This window comes from Papio anubis, unplaced genomic scaffold, assembly GCF_008728515.1.
Source record: "Papio anubis isolate 15944 unplaced genomic scaffold, Panubis1.0 scaffold2160, whole genome shotgun sequence".
NCBI classification, from domain to species: Eukaryota; Metazoa; Chordata; class Mammalia; order Primates; family Cercopithecidae; genus Papio; species Papio anubis.
The window spans coordinates 1-5,437 of record NW_022162198.1 but is presented as its reverse complement, the minus strand read 5'-3'; the positions used below and the strand labels follow the sequence as shown (position 1 = coordinate 5,437).

The 5,437-nt window shown below is 45.2% G+C and overlaps 1 long non-coding RNA gene across 1 annotated transcript in view; it reads left to right on the top strand.

Moving 5' to 3' along the window:
- The window catches only part of LOC116272824, a 6,644-nt gene extending 1,286 nt beyond the window's left edge, over nt 1–5,358 (top strand). The window contains exon 2 of the long non-coding RNA XR_004181381.1: nt 5,003–5,358. This is a non-coding gene — a long non-coding RNA (uncharacterized LOC116272824). The remainder of the gene's footprint in view (nt 1–5,002) is intronic.
- Nucleotides 5,359–5,437: the final 79 nt, after the last annotated feature.

Below are 5,437 nucleotides of genomic sequence, written 5' to 3'. Positions count from 1 at the left end.
TTCGGTATTACTTCGTTCTGGGGTTGCGACATTGCTAAAAATCTTTGGTACCTTCGAAACATTCTGGTTTGTTGCTTTTATAAAGTTTTTATGCATATAAACCTTTAAGGTGAATCATAATACTTTTGTCACTTACTATATTTTGGGCATATTTCTATGGCAGTCAATATGTCTGTAATGCGTTTTAACAAGCAGTTATTTGAGTTTGTCATTTACCACCCGGGGTGAATTTTACCATATGGCGCATTTTAATGGGACTGACCAAACACTTTTGGACTGAATTCGTTGAGTAAGATTTTCTGGAGGAAAATAATTTTTAGGGTTTAATCAAAATTTTCAAATTATCCTCCGGGAAAAAGTGACTCGGATTCTCCACCAACAAGGACAGAGCTCCAGGTTCCCCTTTCCATGTGTCATCTTCCCACTGCCTTTGCTGAAAATCTCACCGTTTCGCGACATTTCTTTGATTTCTGCATTCCATTCATTTCCATTCCATTTCATTTATTTCATTCCATTTAAGTCTTCCATTCCATCCATCATTCATTCCTTCCTTCCTTTCCTTCTTTCCTCTTTCTTTCCTTTCTTTCATCATTCTTTCCTTCTCCTTCTTCTTTTCCTTCCATTCCTTTTCCTCCCTCTCCATTCTTTCTTTCCTCTTTCTTTCTTTCTTTTCTTTCTTTCTTTTCCCTCTCTCTTCTTCCTTCCCCTTTCTCTTTCTTTGTTCCCTCCCTCCTTCCTTCCCTCCTTCTTTCCTTCTTTCTCTCTTTGCTAAGCCCACCTCCATAGTCACGACAGCAGAAGTGCATGCCACGCGGTGAGGCGGCGCGGCGATGATTTTAGTGTAAACATGGGGCGGAGAAAATGGCGATCTGGGTTTCATTCTCTGTCACTTTGGGCTGGGTGCGATTGCCATATCATAGCTTCTGCGAAGCCTTGAACTCCTTACCGGGCAAAGCGATTTTCAGCCTGCCAAGTAGCTGGACTACAGCTCTGTGCCACTTTTGGCTGGTTTTTAAAGGCTTTGTGGAGATGTGAATTAGCTATGCTGCCCAAGTAGTCTTGAACTCCTGACCCGAGCACTCCTTCCGCATGGCATGATGCTGGGATTACAGGCGTGAACTACTTCTCCTGGTCGAGTTTAGTTTTGATTTTGGTAGGTTTGGCGGTATCTTTTCATAATTGAAGGCTTTAGGGCTAATGCTGAAGTATTACTCGTAGTTTACAGGACTTTTGTTTTTAGGGTTGAGACGGAATTGGAGCTTTTTAGTTCTATCTCTTTGCGGGTATCACAAATGTGCCTACCAGGAATCTGCTTTATATCCATTAAACTATGAAATATTTTACGATAAAACTTGCCTGGCTAGGCTTTGAAAGAATGGAGTATTCTGGTTTAATTCTGACGGCGTGAGGGTGAAAAGGCTTCCGCGCCCGTTTCACCATTGCGGTGCGAACATTATAATAATGGATTCCACTTTTCTTCTCTAATGAGGTTTGGACGTACAGTCTACTTGGTGTTTTTATTATACGACTGCAGTCTCACATTGTTCGCTTGAAGATACTTTTAAAACTTGAGATGTAAAGGATGTCACTGGTTTGTGAGGATCAGGCGCAGTTGCCAAACTGACACTTGTAAATATATCTGTTTTAGACTAAATCTCTGATTACCACTTGTTTTCTTATTGAACTCACAAAAATAAAGGCATTGGATACAGGGTGGGAGTAGGAAGGAGATTTATGTCTTTTCATTGCATGTCATTGTTTGCAGCAGGCACGCATGTTCATCTGGCTTTGGTTCCACAGGAGAGCATGTGCCTGCAGTATGCAGGGTTGGGCACCTGGAGGGACTGCAGGCTGGGACTGCTGAACCCTCCAGGAGTCTCTATTCACCAGGTCCAGGATGGGGCCTGAAAGTTTACACTTATGAAAAGATCTCAGGTGCTGCTACTGCTGGTGCTGCTAGTCCATAGACTACATTTGCCAGAGAATGCTCATCATGGCATGGCTGCGGGCTCTGAAAGATTTGGTTTGGGATAGGCACGGTTGCAGGAAAATGAAAGATTCAACCCATGATCCCAACCTAGTGGAATTCAGGTAACAAGCAGTACACAGTGACATAACATAATTATTGGTTTTCATGATTGCAAAGCACAGTGCCAAGTGAAATTCAGTTCATTTGCAAGGCTTAGAGGCCAATTGATTCTAGAATAATGAGACTTGTATTTCTCTTAAGCAATGAAAACTTTAGTGCTTATTAAATTGAAAGCTCTGTGTTCCTTTTGCTTATTGTCATTTTGCTGTTTTCTTTTATTTTACATCTTTTAGAGATGGAGTCTTATCTGTCTTGCTGAGGCTGAAGTGCAGTGGGGTGAGCTTACTTGGCTCCTGCAACCTCCGTCTCCGGGTTCCCAGTAGTGCTCCTGCCTCAGCCTCCCAAATAGCTGGGATCACAGGCACCCACCACCACACCTGGCTGGTTTTGTGGGCAGGTGCATCATCATAATAGGCCAGTTGGTCTTGAACTCCTGACCTCAAAATGATCACCCTCTCAAGCCTCCATGGTGACACTTGCTTTTATTCAAAAGCTTTGTGTTTTCAAGAATATGAACGGGTTTCTGTTGAAACAAAAAATCTGTAACAATGTAGGAGAATAAAGTAACAGCAGAAATGGTGGCGATTAATGTTTATTGGAGCGTTATAGTCTACTTCAAGTGAGATCATCAAACATGCTATGGATTTTCCATTTTTCTAGGATCTGTACTCAGTGAAGGTGATACCGGCAATTCTTTTTGTACTCCATTTGAAGATGAATATATAGGCCAAAATCATAGACTTGCATAGAAGTTGGATAATGAAGACGGCTCTGAGGAAAACAGATACACACACAGATACATATATATAAAGTATACATGTATAGTTTTTAAGTTTATTTTTACAGTTTGAAAGCTTTTAAGCAAAGCCAGCCCTCCCCCTCTCCCAGTGGGCGCCCCTCCACTCTCTCTGAGTGGGCGGGAATACAGCTGCATGGGCAGCTTTTCTGTGATGGCACAGGTCCCTCGTGGACACTTGCTGCTGCTGCCTGGCCACACCTCCTTCCTTTCATCTTTCACTGACCAATGGGCTTGGAGCATTAAGGCCACGCCTCTCTGAGTTCTAGTGGGGCCCTGGTTACGCCTTCCTTCCTGCCTAGTTGCACAGCGGCCTGGTAGGTGAGACTGGAGGTGATGCCCAGCCGCAGGCTCACTGGATTTCGCTGATGAATCTTCAACCGGGCCTCCCCTCCGCACTCCCATGATGTCAGAAAAACACGACAGGAAAAGACTCCACCCAGCCAAGAAAAGGTAAAAACGCACTGCGTCATAGCCTCCCCCAACCCAGTCACAGAACTCCTCCGACGACAAGACCATTGCCAGATCCAAACTACTCCTGAGGCATACCGACTGTGCCCCCAACACCAGCCACTCTGCACCTCCCCCAACCAAATTTTGTCAGTCTCACCCCCTTCAACAAGCAGCCCAGTTCCTCCCTTGCCACCTTTACTCCAGGGTGATCTTTATGGGCGGCTTCTGGGCTCACCGCTTCATACTGCTCACTCTCCAAGCCGCCTCTGCCCGACCTCCTGGCTCTTGGGCTTATGCTTCAGGACTTGGTCCTCTCGGGCCTCAAGCTCCCACCTCGGCCAGTCGCCCCTAGGTGACTTTAGGCTGGTGACTCGGGCTCCTTTACTGCAGACTCTTCTGACCTCCCTCCCCTGCTGTCCCAAGCTCGACCTCCCTGGGTCTTCTTGTTGGTGTGTCTTCATGACCTGGGTCTGAACCCTGTGTTTCCCTCCTCCATCATGGAGTGGTGACACAGGCATCGCGCTGATATGATCCCCTCCCCTGGGAGGAATGGAATGTGGTGATGTCACAGTCCTCCTAGGAACTGTCATTACTGCTGCAAGACCAACCTTTCATCTTACAACCCAGTCCCCTAAGTTTTCTCACCCCATTTCCTGTTCCTCTGGTCACAGCACAAATTTCCAGTTGGAAGGGGAATGGGCACTATGGGACCCAGGAGCAAGAGGTTTCAGGCTGCCTTACTCGCTTCACATAGACATTGACAGTGGGAAAAGCCTGCACTTCCCCTGTGTGCTCAAAACGTTGACAGTATCTCTGGGTGGCCATGGGAGAACAGGTTTGGTTTGGTTTTCTCCCAGGCTTCTACTTTGCAGAGAGACCTTAACGTTCTTTTCTGAGTTCTCCACAGTTCTGGGACCAGACGGCCCTTCAGTCAGTGGTCTCTGAAGTGAGATTAGCTCATCTTCAGTGGAGTAGATCTTGGGAAACTAAACTGGACACTTTGAATCTTACTCATATCATCTCAACCCTGGGGTACTTTGAGTGCCACAGGATGAATGTGGGACATCTTTCTGAAGCATCTTTTTCCCTTGATTGTCTTGAGATAAAACATTAATGTACTTAGGGATGACAGTCACATAGGTTTCAAAGTATATACCAGACTTCTCTCTGAAGTCAGGCTTGGGTTGTCCTCTTTCTGAAAAATTCCCAGACTTAACAAAAAAAGCTGCCTTCTGCCATGAGGACACATTGACATGAAAGCGTGAGAGGTACTGGTGCACTTCTTCACACTAACAGACATGTGAGCATGTATGACTCTAAACCATACAGTTCCTGCCTGCTTCATGTTTACAGTTCTAACTCTGCCCCTGATTTTGGTCCCTGGCAGCTGCTGATTCATGGCAAAACCCCAGAGCTTGGAGTCTGAAGACAGAGTTTAAGTTCCAGTATTGCCTTTTTCTTTTTTTCTTTCTTTCTTTTTTTTTTTTTTTCTAGCCATGATATCAATCCCTGTCAGTCACTAAAGGATTGTGACAACACCTTGTACAGTTGGTGGTGGCATTAAATCAGATGGTGTATAAGAGTAGTTTGTCAAAACTGTGAAGGAGGATGTGGCTGTAGGCACTGATAGTTCTCATGAGTGTTACTGCTCTTCTTTCCCACAGTTAAAAGAATATTGGAAGAGGAAGAGCCCTGGCGTTCCAGCAGGAGCTAACAGGAAAAAGAAAATCAATGGCAGTAGCCCTGACACAGCCGCTTCTGGTGGTTACCACTCACCTGGGGATGTGAGTCTTGGCTGGCCAGGCTTCTGGGGACAGGGGGCCCAAGGGGCAGTAGAGGATAATTGTTAAGATGTGGATGGACTGTTGGGTACTGGTTAAGAATTCTGGATTTGAATCCTGCCTCTCCATCTGCTAATGATTGATTAGGGATTAATTAGGATATGATTTAGGGCAAGTTGCTTGAGGTCTTCAGGCCTCTCTTTTCACATCTGTAGAATAGAGGTGGTATTTTTTGACTTCCATTTGTGAAGTTTAAATGAGATTTGTTATCGCTTTTATGTGAATCCTTAGTACATGGCCTGCTGTAAACACCCAGGA